The following is a 17443-nucleotide window of genomic DNA, read 5'->3' as shown; positions in this document are numbered from 1 at the left end:
ACCTCTCAAACTGTAGGCTAGCAGTAGCAGGTGAAATGGAATAGTGGCTCAGATTTAAGTTGTGCATGTCTGCCATACAGCAACTTTCTTGAATATCTGTTTAAAAGCCTAAAGGAGGAAGCACAGGGGAATATGTACTCTACCCACAGATCATTTCAGATTCCATGAACAGGGAGGTTGGAACCTGCTTTAAGGGCGACCCGTTCCAACAGGTTATCACAGGACTGTACCCACGCAATTCAGTTGGAAAAACAAGATAAAAGCCCTTCATTATGAAGGCAGGATAGTACTACCTGGCAATGTCTGGAACTCAATGAGATTTCTTGTGGAATTCAGATACTTTGGCACCAAGAAATCATAGGCTGAAAGACAAGATTTAGTAGTAGTCACAGCAGGTCTTTCAGCAACTCTACCAACTGGTTCAGTCATCAGTCTTTCCCTCTCATGCTTTAGGCAAGTTGTCTGCCTTTTAAAAAAAGGAATATGTACATTTTATGCATTCATCCTCCATCTTGCTAAAACAAATGAACTGTGAACATTATTAAAACAGTTGTAAAACTGCTTCATGAATTAGTGATGGTGGGGTGACGTTTCCCAGGTTCAAACTGAACCTAGCTGCAAACCTGTAGCACCCATTTTTTCAGAGCTCACCCTGGAACAGAAAAGGGTATTTATTGAATGTCGTGAAGGAAAGGAGCTTTCAACTAATATACACCATGATTTAAATGTTACATCAGTTTTTGCCTCATCTGGAGTACTGTGTCCAGTTCTGGGCGCCACACTTTAAGAAGGATGCAGACAAGCTGGAGAGGGTTCAGAGGAGGGCAACAAAGATGATCAGGGGACTGGAAACAAAGCCCTATCAAGAGAGACTGAGAGAACCGGGCATGTTTAGCCTTGAGAAGAGAAGACTGAGGGGAGATAGGATGGCGCTCTTCAAGGACTTGAAAGGTTGTCACAGAGAGGAAGGCCAGGATCTCTTCTCGATCATCCCAGAGTGCAGGACACAGAATAATTGGCTCAAGTTACAGGAAGCCAGGTTCTGGCTGAACATGAGGAAAACATTCCTGGCTGTTAGAGAAATATGACAATAGAACCAATTACCCAGGGAGGTGGTGAGCTCTCCCACGCTGGAGGTATTCAAGACGAGGCTGGACAGCCATCTGTCAGGGATGCTTTGACTTGGATTCCTGTATTGAGCGGGGGGTTGGACTCGATGGCATTAAAGGCCCCTTCCAACCTTACTAGTCTATGATTCTATGATTTTCTTATGATTTCCCCATTCTTTATTCCTTCTGAAAACATGATTATTTTCTGCATAAATGAAAGGCTACTAGAAGTTATGTGGTCCCTGCCTAGGGGGCTTAGTATGACTGAGATCACCCAGAAACCCTGGATTACTTTCCCATCTGCCCCCAAGATTGTTTGTAGAAGATCTGAGAGAAAGGTCGGCTTGATTGTCCTTTTCTTCCTTATCTATAGTGTTGTTGCATCTTCCAACAAGAGAAAACTGGTCTTTCCTTGTACATTATGCATCTGCCGAGTAAGTTTTACTTCTGCACAAATTAAATACACATTGAAATATTTCAATTTTGCACCCCAAAAAGTCCATTTTGAATGCAAAATTTCAAAGCTTGAAATTAAAAATATGGTGTGTGTTTTTTAAGTTGATGGAATATTATCAATAGTTTAGATATGAAATCTCATAAACTGACAAATGCTCAGTACAATTACATGTTGATATACCAAATAGTGGCTGCATTTGCATAGAATGGTAAGCCATGATTCCAGAAAATCCTGGTTTACCATGAATATGTTTCATGTTAGTGCACACAGCCCATTTGCTTCCACTCCCTAGTGCAAGGGGCTTGACAAAACAATGGTTTGCTTAGCATGTCGTCTGAACCCACAACCCTGGCTTCCAGACAAGCTAGGATTCATAATCCCCAAATAAATCCTAGTTTGTGATCATAGCCTTTGGAGGGAGCAACGAAGCCAGGATCCTGGGTTTGGATGACATGCGAAACAAACCATTTCTAGTTTGTTTAGCTACTCTCACTAGTGGGAAGGGCCAAGAGGAGCCAACGGGTGCATGTGGCTCATTATGAGTAAGCCAGCATCCTCCAGTATCCTGGCCTACCTTTCCATGCAAACATAACCAGTGCTAACCATAAAGTGCTGAAGTCAAATATTAAATAACAATATATTTGTTTTCATTCATTTTAATTGCAAATACAAATGTGAAATGTTAAGCATTCAGAGAAAATCAAGTGAATATTTTACACTGGAATCTGAAAAAGAGAATTTTGATAGCAAATTCCTTTCAACTCTAGCAAGTATAAACCCCCAGCTTCCCCGTAAAAATTGCAGAAGGCAGTTCTCCATAAATGCTACCACAAAAGGTGTTAACTCATGGAGGCCACTTTCAAAATACTCATGATTTTCTCCCTTTTTCATATTTAATATGTCTGAATATATATTCATCACACTTTGTGAAAGCCAACCATAGAGTTGAGTCTTCAATTAATCTATCAGAACTATCCCCAAGTTCTATGTACTATGCCACAGTACATAATGAGACCTTACATCGTTGAACACGGATTATTCTTTCTGTCTAAAGAAGGTTCACGTTCAAGTATGACTACACTTTTATTCCTTGCACCTCCCGCGGCTGCCAGACTAGTTTTAAACTGGCTTTGCTGGTTAGAGTCATCCCTTATTAGCTATTTTTAGCATCATGTCAGTACTGGGCAATGGCCTACTTACAACTGCATGTATTTACATATATTTACACTTGCAATTTAATCCTGATCAGTTTTTCCTGCAGTAGATGACAAGCATATTATCTCATTATTAGAATGGCAAGTTAGAATAAAGGCTAAAGTGTGCAATCTTATGTACACTTAGATGGGCAGTGCAAACATGGCTGTCTGTTCCAAAGAGGCTTTGGGGCTTATATATCTGAAAGTTTAGTCTTAAATTGTGTTTTGAATGGGTTTTTAATTGCTCTTGTTAAAATTTAATGTATGCCACTATTTATGCTGCAGTTTATGTGTTTATTATTGATAATTTTATATAATAGTTTTTAGAATTGGTTCACAGGTAACACTAACCCATGGTTTATTTTACTCATGGTTTGTTCATAATTCTGGGTTGTCATGATGCATGAATGTCACCACACTAACAAACCATGGTTTGTTAACCATGAACAACCCAGAAAGAGAACCCAGAAAGAGAACCCATGGTTTGTTGTTGGGTTGTGAATTCTGGGTTGTTTCAACCATGGGTTGTCCTTATGTGCGAACACAGAACTGTGGGTTGTTCATAGCTTGTTTTGCCAGACTACAGAGGTGGTGAGCAAGAGCAGTCAAAAAACCCAGCTGCTCTACATGTAGCATGCCAGTGCTACAGTGCAGAAAAAGGCATTTGGGAACAAGATGTAAGGTGAGGGAGGAGGGAAACAAACAACCCAGAGACTGAGCAAACTGTGGTTTGTTTTCTCAATTGTTTGCCAGACAAACCATGGGCAAGGCAACAAACCGTCGGTTAGTGTTATGTGCGAAGTAGGCCTTAATGTTGTTTTAGCATTCTGTTTGATGAGTATGTGTGTATGTGTGTACGTTACAAACTGTGTTGAGTATCTTTGTAAAGAAAACTGGGTTATATTCTTGGAAATAATCATGTGAGTATTACAGAGCAAGCCCCATTGAAACTGAAGACTCCTCGCTCCCATGTAAAATTCTGTGAATGAGGGAGTGTGATTGCACAATAAAAACCTCACCTCGAAACACCTCCAGTGAGGGTGCTTTTGATCCCACCCATTGTTCTACAACTGTTGTGTTTTTTATCACCCATAGGTGATTCTGAGAGCAATCCTATGGCCCCTAGACAGCATCTGGGCGGCCATAGGATAGTTTGGGCCTAGTGTCTAGACCTCGGACCCAGGAGTCCGAGCTCCCCTCCCCCTCCCCGCCAGCACAGAGAGATCCACACTGGCTGCCTCTATGAGGTCACAAAGGTGACCTCGGAAGGAAGGAAAAGGGGGTGTGCCAATGGGCAGGAGGGGACTGGGGAAGAGGGGATATGAGCTATCCCCAGCCCTTCCCAAACTCCTTCCCTCCCCCTCCGCAGAGCAAAAATGCCCATCTAGCAAAACTGCAGAGAGGGAGAAGCGCAGAGGCAAAGATTGCCTCTGTGCTCTTCCCGCTCTTCAGAGGATGCCTGTCAGCCTCTGGTCCTCTCTTGCCTTACTTCTGCTTACCATGTGAATGAAAGCAAAGGAAAGTTAGCCTGATTCCACTTATTTTTGCTTGGAAGTAAGCCTCACTGAGTTCAGCAGGGCTTACTCCCAAGTAAGTGTGCATAGGATCGGTGTTTTAAGGACTAGTGCCAGCAGCGCAGCTCTATTTAGCTTGCAAATCTCAGGGACAATGTATCAGAGTTCAGTGGGGGCAACGGGGCAAGACAAAGTTCATGAAGGTTCAGAGGTATTGTTCAATCTTGTTTGCAAAGTTAAACTGCAAGAAAGCTGTTTATTTTAAGATACTTCATAGTGATTATTTTCTTTTTTTATATTCCTCAACATACCTATAGAAATATATCAACACAAACCTTTTAAGCAAAAGGATTTGTGCCTTTGGTATATTTGTCTAGCAACTTCTGCCTCTCCAGTTGTTGAAAACAACAGCCACTCAGGACTATTTCACACACTACAGTTTAAGGTGGCACCCAAGATTTTGTAAGTGTGTACCTAAAAATGAAATGTGTGAATGAGACAAATACAAACACATTTGCAAGCCTGTGCTCAGCCAGCCCTTTTCAGATGACTCATCTAGCTAGAGTGAACACACATGGCTGGGAGCAAGATTTCGGCAGCAAGCCGATCGCCCAATCTACATGTGTTCATTTTAGGTTAGAGCCCCACCTCTCTCTCTCTCTCTGTGTGTGTGTGTGTGTGTGTGTGTGTGTGCGCATATGACCCTGTGTTCAATTGTGAACTCCCAGGAAGAGTTGTATACATGGGAGCTCTATTCTGACCTTAGCATGAATGCATGGAGGTTGGGAGTAGGGACTGAATGTGATCCTACTCCTCCCCTCCACATAGTCATAGAACACATGAAAGGGGCTCCCTGTTGAGTGTACACTTGCGGGCAAACCTGGGTTTACTGTTACGTAGTGTGCGGAATGGAGAAAGGACCTCACTTTATGTGACAAACACAATCCCACCCCCCACCTCTGCCAGGAATGAAGATATGAGACATTAAGTGGGATAAATGGGCATCAGCTTCATTAACTTAACAAGATCTGCAACAAAGACAACATGTTAGCAACAAGCTAACAGCCCTTTCGTGTTGGTTTTTGACTTTGCTGACAGTTGGAAGGATACCTTCCCTACTGTCTTCTGGGCATGGGCAATTTCACCATGGCTTTGAGGGCCAGGGCAGTTTACTTGTCCTTGCCTATAGGGAGGGGCAAATGAGCCATGTCTGAGATCACTGGGATTCACTGAACACTGTCTTGCTGCTTGTTTTGTGCCTGATTCCTGTTTGCGTTTGTGATTGCTGCTCGCTCTCCAAAAACTGGAAAATTGCAGAAATTCAGCAGCCATCGAACATGAAATTTGCACAAACCTCCTAATTTGCACAAATTTCCTCCATAGACTAAAGTGGGGTTGATTCCGTCTGTAGGGGAAATTTGTTCAAAAGCAAAGTGGGAAAGCTGTGCAAATCAACCACCAGCATGTCTGGCAATTTGCAGACATTTTGGGGGGACAGGCAATCATGTCTGGGTCTTTGAACACAGCATGCTCGTATGTTTTGCAAGCAAAAATGAAATTCTCATACATCCCTACTTGCCCGCACACCTTAAAGGTGTGCTGAGGAAGCACCTGACTGTGCCATGCCACCACGGCTGGACAGCCCTAGATGTGATGAGAGCATCAGAGCCCGAGGGTAGCTCCCCTTCTGTAGGCCCTCTCGCCAGTTGGCTGTGAGGGGGTCCGTTGGAGTAGCTCCCTTTCATCATTGAGATTCCTCAGGGTGCTCACTAGGGTAGCCTCTGATTAACTCTCTCCTTACCTACACTCTACCTGCCAGCTGTGCCAAATAAATATTGCTCCCCAAATCAACTTCATACCCCTCAACGACACACAGCATGAAGTAGGTAAAAAGTCACTCTCAGTTCTCCAGTTATGAGGGCACCCTAAAGATTCCTACTCAGCCTCATAATCAGCAACCGACTAGTTCTATGCTCTAGGTCACTGAGGTGAGAAGGTGGGCGGCTGCTCAGAGAAACAAACTGGTGAGGGAGGGAGGCAGGGCCAGCCTTTCAAGGATGCCTTTTCCATCTGCAACAGCCCAAGGATGTGGACAGGTTCCTTGGAGGGGTGAGGCCTATCATCCATGTGCGGCACCCTAACCCTTTCTGGTTTATAAAAGCAGCTGAGGGGGGACTGGCCGAGTGGGCAAGGGTAGTGATGCACTGTCAGGGTTGGATCTGAGCCGCCCATAGAGTCCCAAAGCAGCTCTGATTTTGAGGAGGAGAGACAACTCGTGAAGGAGGAACACTCTCAGACTTCAGAGGTGCAGCTGGAGGGGGAGCCCCCCCTTCTCACATCCCTGGGAGCGACAGTGAACCAGGCATGGAAAGGGAGGGACAACCTGAACTTTAGCCGCGAGGCGCAGACGCAGGCACAAGCAGGAGATCGCAGGAGCCAAGCTTCGGCGCTCAGCCCGATTGGCTCGACGTCAACAGCTGCGCCCAGAAGCATCACAGGAGAGGGGTAGATCTTCCCCTCCCACCCCTTAAGTTCAGAGAATTGCCGCATTTCTCCCAAATGGAGATCAACGGACGTCCTAACCCTTGGAAACCCCCAGATGGCTGTTCCTTTGTAGTTCCTCTGAGTCTCAAGCAATTAGCATCTGTATGCCTCATTAGGATAAATGGAATTAAAGCCTTGGAAAACAGCCCTTTTGTCTGAGTGTTGACTTTGGCGATTGGAGAATTCAGCAGGCAACAGGGGCACCCTGACAAACACCTGTTTACAGCGATGTGTGATTCTGTCTTGCCTAAAAGAGGTGGCGATAAGATCTCTGTTAAAAAGAACACCCTCCCTGAATCTCACCGTATTGGTCTCCAATACTCCATTCTTGGGCAAGGTGGTGGAGCATATTGTGGCTTCTCAGCTCCAGGGGTTTGGGGATTATCTGGATTCATTTCAATCTGGCTTCAGGCCTGGTTATGGGACTTTGGTTGCCTTCGTGGATATCTATGCCAAGAGCTGGATAGTGGGAATCAGTCCTTGCTGGTTCTGCAGGATCTCTTGGGAGCTTTCAGTAAAGTTGACCATGGCATCCTTCTGAGGCACAAGTCTGGGATGGGACTAGATGCACTGTTTGATGATGGTTCTGGTCCTTCTTGGAGGGGCAATTTCAGAAGGTAGCACTGGGGGATTCTTGTCTGACGTTGCAACAGTTGGCCTGTCAGATCCCTCGGGGTTCTATCTTGGCCCCATGCTATTTAACATGTACATGGAATTTCTGGAAGAGGTTGTCCAAAGTTTGGAGGTTTCGTGCCACCAGTATGCTGACAACACCCAACTCTTTCCATCTAAATCCAAGGAAGCTGTCCTGGTTCTAAATCAGTGTCTGATGTCAGTAACAGACTGAATGAGGGCAAACAAATTGAAGCTTAATCCAGACAGATGCTCCTGGTTAGCCAAAAGGCAGATCAGCAAATAGGGGTTCAACCTATTTGCTGGATGGGTGAGGTACACCCCCCTTGAAGACTCAGGATCACAGTTTGGGTGTATTTCTGGATTCAGCCCTGAACCTGGATGCCCAGGTTTCGTTCGTGGCCACGAGTGTGTTTGAGCAGCTGAGGCTAATGCGTCAAGTGCACCCGTTCCTAGAGTCGTCTGATCTGGCCATGGTCACACAGGATTTAGTTACATCCCGTTTGGACTACTGTAACACACTCTACATGGGGCTGCCTTTGAAAAGTGTTCAGAAACTTCAGCTGGTCCACAATGCTGCGGCCAGATTATTGACTGGATCTGGTTACAGGGAGCACTTGTCTCACTTGTTACAACAGCTTCACTGGCTACTGGTCCATTTCTGGGCCCAATGTAATGTGCTTGTTATGACCTATAAAGGCCTATATGACCAGGATACCTGAAAGACCACATTTTCCCATGTGAAGCTGCCTAGGTTTTAAGATCTTCAGAGGAGGCCTTTCTCTCTATCCTGCCACAATCAGAGGCATAAAATGGGGATGTGAGAAAGGGCCTTCTTGGTGGGTGCTCCCAGGCTATGGAACTCCCTGCCAAGAGAATTCAGGTTGGCCCCCCATCTGTTGTCCTTCTCCTGGCAGGACAACAGAGGACACATATTTTTGTTCAGGCAGGCCCCTGGCATGTAAGGTGAGCTGCTGCTGAAAGGGGTTTTAATTATTTGGGTGCTGTCTATTTCTTTTATTGTTGTGCTTTTCATTATATTTTTTATAGATCTGTTTTTATGTTGTTTTAATGAAGATTCTAACTTATGTTTTATTATTGTTAGATGCCTTGAGCGTCTTTGTGCTTTGTTTTTTGTGCTGGAAGGAGGCACAGAACTAAAGTTTAGGGAGAGCATTTTAACTGTCCCACACTTATTAAAAATAGTTCTACCATCACCATGGAAATGGGCAACAGCCATTCTTCCCTGTGCATCACAGCAGTGGTGTCTGCCTTATTTCTCCCTTGCAATGCACATATTCCCCCCTCCCGCAACAGGTTCACAAAGTGCACCTGAAAGGATGTGGTGCTGGGATGCAGCATCCTTCCTCAGATGCATTTCAGGGCAAGAATGGCCCTGGATGGATCAGGGGAGGATTGCTACCAATTTATGAATGCGCTGATAAAAAATTTAAGTCCCCTGAAAGTGCCCTGGAAAGCATTAAGATCTTCTTCAGCCCCACAGGTCTTCCGCCCACTTCCTTCACCCTCCTCCTACCCTTGCAAATGTGGAAAAAGTGTTTGTCCAAGTACATTGCAGCCCAGCCTTTTCCTTGAAATGCGGGTTTTCTTTGGAGTAGGGCATTTCCTTGTATGGAAGAGCACTCAGTTATGTGGGGCTCCAACTGCAGTGGCACAACCCAGGCAAAGATTCACCGACATCTAGACTGCAACCAGGTGCCCCTGGTGCTGCATCCTAGTTACACTGCTGCGGCCAGTGTCCTGCATGAACCAAGTCGGGGACACTCCTCAGAATGTTCTCCAACAGAGAGCAGTCCCTCAGCAGATGATTCTACAAGAAAAGGGTTCTTTGAAGGCAGAAAAATGTGCAAATCGCTACACTAGCCCCATGATTTTTCCCATCTGCAGTGTAGATGGGCAGGCAGTGTGTCATCCCCCCCCCCTCCCCAGATGCCGAGACTCCACATCCATCTGAAAAACCCTTTCCCCGGCCCCTGATGATGCGTTGGGCCCTCTGTAGTTAGTGCTAAGTGGAAGGCATTCTGCACCCACACAAGCGAACGTTGATCTGTTCTCAGTGCCACGGTTCCACCCTGGAAGCAAGAACGCTGATATGCTAATCCAGGCCTGCATAGCGTGTCCCCACTGAGCCCAATGCAGGCCATTAGCGATCAATGGCAACACATCATGAGTTGAGTAAACTTCCTAGTTTTGCTACCCGTCTGTAAAAAGGGCTGAGCGTCAAGCACTTGGCGAGTACAGTACATGGCTGATGGACTGCATTCAGGGCCGTGTCTCCACGACAACGGAAAGAGAAGCGAATGGGGGAGTATCGGATGTTTTGAAAGGAATCAGCTTTGCTGCCATTTGGTCCATGCAGGGACCCATGAGCAGCTTCTCTGCACCAGTAAAAATTGCTTCACAGGACATACTTCCTGGTGGGGGTGGGGGTGAAGTCATCTGACTGGCAGGGGCTGCTCAACCAATGAGAGAGGCTTCCCACCTCTCCTCACCGCTTTCTACTTTCCTTTGAAGGTCCAGATGCACCTGCATTTCAGGAGCGAGCCTGGGAGTTACTTCTGGGTAGACACACATATGCTTGTGCTAGGAAAGCGGGGGGGGGGGGAGAACACAGGCATGGGAAACCAGCCTCCTTTCTAACCTGGTGGTGTGCAGGATCTCTCTAATGAAGGTTTGAAGTAGTTACTGCCTAAGGCAATAAACCAAATGACTGAGAATCTAGCTTTAGAGCATTTAGGGAATATGCTTTAAACTGTGCCATTTCAATTGAGGGGGATCTCTGTAAATTCTGATGTGGGCATTCAGAGGAGAAGCCTCATTGAGTACAATGAGAGTTACTTCTAAGTAGACACCAACTGGTTTATGCAGGAATGGGAAACACAGAGGAAACACCCTTGACCAGGGTCACGTGAAAGGCACACCCCTGGGCAGGCCTGGCATACCCGAGGTCTATGCGGGGGCTGGGGCACACAGCAACTATGCCGGGGAGAACCCAACTTGAGGAAAAGAATGGGACTTTAAGCAGTCTCAGGAAATCCAGTTTTCCCTGATAAGCTCTGGAGTGGCTGCTGGGTGGCCACGTAGTCATGTATCCCTAACGACCTCCACCCGCAGCCGGCTCGGAGTACATCGCTGGTGGAGACACCCCCCCAGGTCAGTCAGTCATAAGTTGTGAAGATCTGCACTAATCACGTGGCTTCCACTAAAAATGGCAGTCGCAAATTTAGATCCCTCTCCCCATCCACAACATCTAGTAGAACTCAGCTGTGACCTGATGGTGCAGTATTCTGCACCAACAGTAGTCATGGAGGTGGGAGCACACAGAATATCGTATTATGACATAGGTATTAGACATCATAGAAATGGAGTGGGGAGTTAAACACACAGCTGCCATTTTCAGTGGCATTGCATATTTAATATATCATCTAATGAGAAAATCTGTATTAATGCATACGTCTGTCTAGGCTTAAGCTGTCCTTCTAAATTGATTTCTTAACTGTTTTCTGTCTGGTGCACCTTTGATTACAAGGTATGAATAATAAGATATATCTTCACTATATTCCTACATAGTTGCACTAACTGTCAATTGAATCATGCCTATTCTTCACTTACTATAAATAAATTGATTGGTGAAGAGCAGAAATATGTTTGTTTATTTAATTTCTATACCACCCAATAGCCGAAGCTCTCTGCTGTGCGAGATGCCAAGCTGAGTGAAATGGCATGATTTATTGTCATAAAGACCAAGAGAGGCAACCCTACTGGCTTAGGAGGGAGCTACACATTCAGTGTTGGTCCATGTTTCCTGTGAACAGCACCACTGTGTCGAGTTATCCTGCTCTCCCCGAACTATTTCAAATATGTAAATGCCTCCATTTTGTAATTGTTGGGTTCTATTCTGCCCACAGCAGCTGAATAAAACATGAGCATTACTAGATCGATACAATTTGACGCATAAGGTAACATGATAAAATTTTACCCCAAAAGTAACCGTTGACCAAAAAAACACCAAAAACACAACAAAAATAAATTGAATCATCTCAAATCTTTGATAGCCCCTAATCTAATTTGAGCAACCACCAGTAAAAAATTAGCAACTTTTTCTATTATCTCAGTTCTAATTCCCACCAAGACCATCATTTTGTTCATCACAAAAGGACAAAGCATGCTATCTAGAACTGTGTGATCCCTTTAGCTTTGATATCCATATATAAAGTGCCAACCAGTAAATTACATTTAGTCAGTCAAGTTCCACAAATATACGGGTGACATTCCAGGCCCCACATGGTGAACCTCTTTGGTTGGTGCCACAAATCAAGCATGAGACAAGAGATATTTCAGTTTGCCCCTTTCCACCCTACACAGGTTGAGGTGATTTTATCTCCTGTCTATGGCGCTAGGGAGCAAGCAGCACTGAAGAGGCAGAGAAGTTACGGGTCTCACTTTGTGCTATAGCCAGACCTGTGTCCCCCCTTCCCACTCTTGTTCATCCTACAAACTCCTAATGCCCATGCTATTTATGGCAACTGTACTACAGTTCCCCACCAATATTCCCAGCCAATTTCTTTGTAACATCCTTACAAAACTTTTCTGGGCATCATTTAAGAAAAGTATTGAGACACAGCTTTTCATGGCCAAAGCCCATGGACCTTTGTGCCATAATAAGTTTGGCAGTCCCTACGTTGTCAGAAAACTCTGATATTTTTGCTACAACGAGCTAACACAGCTTATCCTCTATACCTGGCCACTGTTTAGTAACCTTATTGCTAATATACCTAGTTGTTATATATATATTATAGGAAGTGATGTGTAGAGGGGAATGCTAGATCCTGTTGCTGTATCCCATTCCCAGTGCATCTCTACGAGAGACTGGCAATACATCCTTTTGATAGACACTCCCCCTCAGTGGCTATTTTCCCACAGGTGGAAAAAAGGAAGAGATGAACGAATGTGACCTGCTTTCACTGGTGTGAAATGTTTAGCTTGGTGCTCCCGCTAGCCCTGCTCCACCACCACCAGCATTATACCCTATCTTCAAATAATGAATGGAGGGCCTTTTTTTGCTACTTGCCATTTTTTTTCTTTAGAATAGGAGAGATTTTCACTGCAGGTGGCTATTGCTCATGGTCTGACAAGGGCTACATATATGCAGCCCCGGCTATTGCACCGGGGTTTTAATGTCAAGAATTTCACATGCAGCCACTTGCTACTGCACATATACACACTTCAGCCAGGGTCCAATAAAAATATAAAACTTCTGCAATCATAAAATGACAGAGGCAAGTTGGGGACTTGTGTTGCTCATCACCAATCATGTCATTGACACTGTCTACTAGGTATGCATCCATAACACTCATGAAACCACAGTGCATCAGTAATCGTTGCAACTGGCTGAAAAAGTGTGTTTTCCCAGTGGAAAATGTTGGTTTGAGTGTTGGGGAAATATTTTTCTGCAACAGATGCGCTGTATTGAGGAAAGACATATGAATCTTGCAGAAGTAGCGAATAACAACTATATAACTGTTGTTTAAAATGTATACTGACTCCAATCCATCACTAGTTGTGCGTGTTCTTGCTACTAATGGCCAACAACTATTTCTTCCCCCTGGTCCCTTCTTCAGGAGTCAGTGCAGATCAAGCACTTACATCTCTGTCTCTCTCTCAATTCCATTTAAAAAACCAAGTTATTCCCTTGGGTTCATTCTTTGGAGCCAGACTGTTCTAAAAACAACCAACTACATGCTATATTTAGATTATTTTCTGTGGAACGGATGTCCTAAAATAAGAGGGACCTGCTTTAACATCAGAAGCGGCCTTAAGCTAACTGCCGTAGAACCCCTGAATGTAGAAAGGTCTGACAGATCCACACAGGAAAAACACAGACTCGTTAAAGCCTTCCACGTAGGCTGGCAATTAATTCCAATTAAGCCTCTGGAGGAGGTGGCAGAGTCAAGGAACCCTTATGTTCTGTGAGAGTTAGCCCTTGTCTCTTTGCCATCACAACAATCACCTCCGAGTACCATAAAAGTCACAGGACATCAGCAAATAAAACTCGGAAGGAAAATACAAAGGTGTGCAGAGTTCAAGCACAGTCCATTTGACTTGGTTGCTGTCCTCAGTAGCCCCTCTCTTTAGGGAGATGATGCTGCAGTTGCTCATCTCCAAGGTCAGAAGCCAAGGAAGGTGCTGTTTGGTGGGAAGAAACCCACTTTGACGAGGGACAAGGCAAGGCCTCAGCTTCAGGCCCTAGTAATTGGCAAGAGGCTGACAAGAGACCTGCTTAGCAACTAATGGATACAAACTTGAAATAGGTTCTATTCATCCCTGGAGAACGATAGTTGCAGCCTCACAGAGGGCTACTTTCCTCTACAAATCTTTACTAACTGGAGTTTGAGCCCAGGCAGTCTAGCTGCTGCATGGAAAAATGTGTTCCCCACTCCTGGTTTTCCTTCTACAAAGGAGGTGAGACTCAGGCCCTCCTGTTGCCCCTTCCAAGGGAAAAGCTAAGGCATAAACCAAGCACCCATGTAACAGAGTCTTTATAGGAAAGAGACTATATCCAACAAGAATCAAGCTAGGCCCCAGCTATTATTGGGGGGTGGGGGAGAGAAGGTCATGGATTTCACTTTCCATTTTAAAATGGTGGGTCCCTTTCTTTTCCTTTCTTCCCCAGAACTTGGCTGTCAGACCCCATTACGCTCTTGATTAAATCTGACACAGCTCAGCTGGAATTTCTATACAAGGCCCCACACATCTCTCTCTCTCTCACTCCGATTCACCTTGGAATGTGGCAACAGGGCAAAGTTTACCTCCTTGTATTGCAATAGAGGGACAAGGTTTAGTTCTCTTACCTGATTGGTGTCACATCTTTGATCTTTGGGTCAGTATTTTCCTGTAAACCCAGCTCTGGTGGTAGCTCTCACTACTAATGCTGCTGGAATGAGACTGAAGTTTTTCTGCCTTCCCTGAGGCTGAAGGTATTTCATCTGTGTCTAACTTTTTCAGGTGAGTACGGAGGAACACACCTACGACCTGGGAGAGACAGGAAGCCAGGAAAGCTACAGGCTGATTGGCCTGCACATCACAGAGTCTAGTAAGGAAATAAAGAGACTCCTATACCAGGTGGGGAGAGGAGGGGCAAAGCGGTGCACAAAGGAAAGCAGGGCGATAAGCAGACTTGAGAAAAAGGGAGGTAGGACAGAGATCACTGATCATAGCGCGCAATAGGCTGGAAACTGAAACCCACTAATAACTTTCTTTGCTGAGAGTAGTCCACAGATCCCTTTCAAAACGAAATTCCTGGATTTATCAGATTAGTGCCATCAGTGTACAGTACCATCAATTACTTTACGCAGTAATATAAGCAAAAACAAAGTGCTTCTAATCTACTTATGGACAGTGAAGAGGAGATATCCACAGACTGTCAGTTTGGTATCACAAAACTTAAGTCCTGATCCCCTCCCCTGGCAGATTTTTCAGCAGGGCTGCCTCAAGAAAAAGTGCGGCTTCCACACTAGGCATTTGATGTGGCATCGCCGTGCCTCATTCACTCACATTTTACAGTGAGTCCAGACGATGTTGTCATCCAAGCCCAGTCCTCTGAGTGCTTCTCCCACCTTTTTTTCTTACCACAGGAAGTCCAGCTTCTTTGAGAAGGATGAAAGAGGGTTCCACAATAATGCTATTCTCTTTTTCTTTCTGAGAGATGTGGTTTTCACATGGGCAAGGATGTACTGGGCTGGTGAACCTTTCACAGCTCAGCGCACGTTCACTTTATGGTGGCCACCATTTTATAACCTTGTTAATTTTTAATCAACATTTTAATTTGCCAAAATGGTTTCATGGCTATAATTTTTTTAAAAATGAGTGAAATACTGCTTAAATGAAAGGCTGTTATAGTGCTAACATATTTTAACACTAATTTTTTTTTAAAAAAGGAGAGAAAACCCTTTCTGGTCACTACCATTTTTGCATCATATTTTTTCCCAATTAAACCCTGCCAATCCACACTTCTGAACCCAAACAAATGTTAAATACTTTTCTTTTTTTACATTTCATGGGTAGCGATGGCTAATCATGCTTAAATGAACAAGTCCTTAGCGCACGCTCTCTCTCTCTCTCTATTTTAAGAGAGCAATCCTATGCCCCTACACAGTGTCTGGGGGACATCGGATATTTTGGTTTCCTGGCTCCAAGCTCGGAGCCAGGAAACTGCACTCCCTACCCCTGACCCCCCATAGCTGGTGTGGAAAGAATCACATGGGCTGCTGCTATGAACTCTCAAAGATGAGTTCACAGGGCACGAAAGGGCTGTTCCCCGGGGCGGGGACTGGGGTGGCAGCCATATGACGAATGCTATGGCCACCCCCGCCTCTTCCCTCCCTGAAGCTTCTGCTAGACAGGCAAAAATACTCATCTTGCTGAAATGCAGCACAGGAGACACAACACACCTCCTGCTCTGTGTCACACGTTCGTAAACCTCAGAGTTCAGAGGCTTACATGTACCCAGGGAGCAATCCATGGGATTGCACCCTGAGGACTGCTTGGATCCACCCCTCCCCCCTAGCCTCTTAAGTGAATTGGACCTTTCTTTTCCCCACCCACAGAATATACATCACACCCACTAGTGTGGAAATAACTCAGTTGTATAGATATACAGAAAAAGTGCAAAATCACTAATAGTGTGGAAAGTCCAGTGCAATTCTGCAGTGCCGAGTAGGGATTATGAAAGTTGTAATCCAACACATCTGAAGGGCACCAGGCTGGGAAAGGCTGCTCTTGGAGCTAGAGTTGGTTTGATTTTAAAATTTGATTTTAAAAATCATGAAACTGACTCAGTAATTTGAGGAGAGATGGTTTTGTGAAAGGCTCCTCCCCCAAACTTTGCTTTGCTGATTCATTTCACTGACTCTTCAGCCCATTTGCTTGGGCATAAGTCCCATTGAATGTAATGGGTGTCACACTTCCAGAGTCTGAGCCTGGCCATTGCAGGTTCAAGGCTCTAAGAGTCCCAAGGTGGTCAGCACAAGCAGGGATCAGGCCAGAGGCAAGGTCTCGGCAGTCCAGGTCACAGGCAACAAGGTTCCAAAGCAACACAGCAGGCAAAAGGATAGTCAGAACTCAGTCCAGAAGCACTCACACCAGGAATCCATCAGGCCAGGAGTCAAAGGAAACTGGATTCAAAAGGGTCTGTTCAACATCGAGAGAGCTGCTGGAAACAGCCTTACACTGCTGTTTTATGGAAAGGCTGTCAGAACCACACCCAAGTTTCAGCTCCTCCTTGTGAGCGAGCCTCTTACATGCAAGTAGACCTTTTCTCACAAGAAGGCCTCTGACACAGTCTAGCACTCCTTCTGAATTCCTGTCTTTTCAAGTAGCATCACTCCCGAGGGCTTGGGGGTTTCTGTACCTCCACCTTTGAGGCAGAGTCCTTGTCCTCCACGAGTGATGCCCTCATGGCAGTCACCCCTGAGGATCCAGGCTCCTCCTGGTCTACTGGCAGATCCTGCGCATTGCTGGTGGTGGATGGTTCCTGGTCCTCTAGTTCTTCCTCCGAGGAGGAGTCTTCCAGTGGGGGTACGACGATGGGGCTTAGTTTTGATTAGAAATGCACAGAAATTGCACTGTTAATCTCCAATTCTCTTCCCACCCCCACCCCAAAATATCATGGGAGCTCCTTCTTTCCTTTCCCCTCAAGCTTCTAGCCTTCTACCCCACCTCCTCCTCCTCCCTCAGAGTCCTGAAGCCCCTGTCCCGATCCCCTTTTCTTCTGTTTAGCCATCCCTACCTGTGGCTGGCTACTGCTGCTAGGCGACCAGGAATACCCAGGGGACCTGTATGGTGACCACTGATGCCTCCTCACACCATAGCTGCACTGGGTCTTTGATCTTCAAACGTGTGTCCTCATATTCAGACCCTTCCAGCCTTTGTCTCTCAGGAAACATTTGTGTTTTCTGTTTTGCTTACTAC

At 45.4% G+C, this 17443-nt stretch overlaps 1 protein-coding gene across 1 annotated transcript in view; it reads right to left on the bottom strand.

Annotated features, from left to right (window-relative positions):
- The window catches only part of LOC146340303 (uncharacterized), a 76634-nt gene extending 61935 nt beyond the window's left edge, over positions 1-14699 (bottom strand). Inside the window, exon 1 of the mRNA XM_084811391.1 lies at positions 14326-14699. The gene's annotated coding sequence lies outside the window, so the exon portion shown is untranslated. The remainder of the gene's footprint in view (positions 1-14325) is intronic.
- Between the last annotated feature and the right edge of the window lie 2744 nt (positions 14700-17443).

Source organism: Heloderma suspectum, chromosome 7, assembly GCF_057233095.1.
Source record: "Heloderma suspectum isolate Gila_16-S chromosome 7, 16-S_ref, whole genome shotgun sequence".
In the NCBI taxonomy this organism is placed as follows: domain Eukaryota; kingdom Metazoa; phylum Chordata; class Lepidosauria; order Squamata; family Helodermatidae; genus Heloderma; species Heloderma suspectum.
The sequence above is the reverse complement of the archived record's forward strand: the minus strand, read 5'-3'. Positions and strand labels throughout refer to the sequence as shown.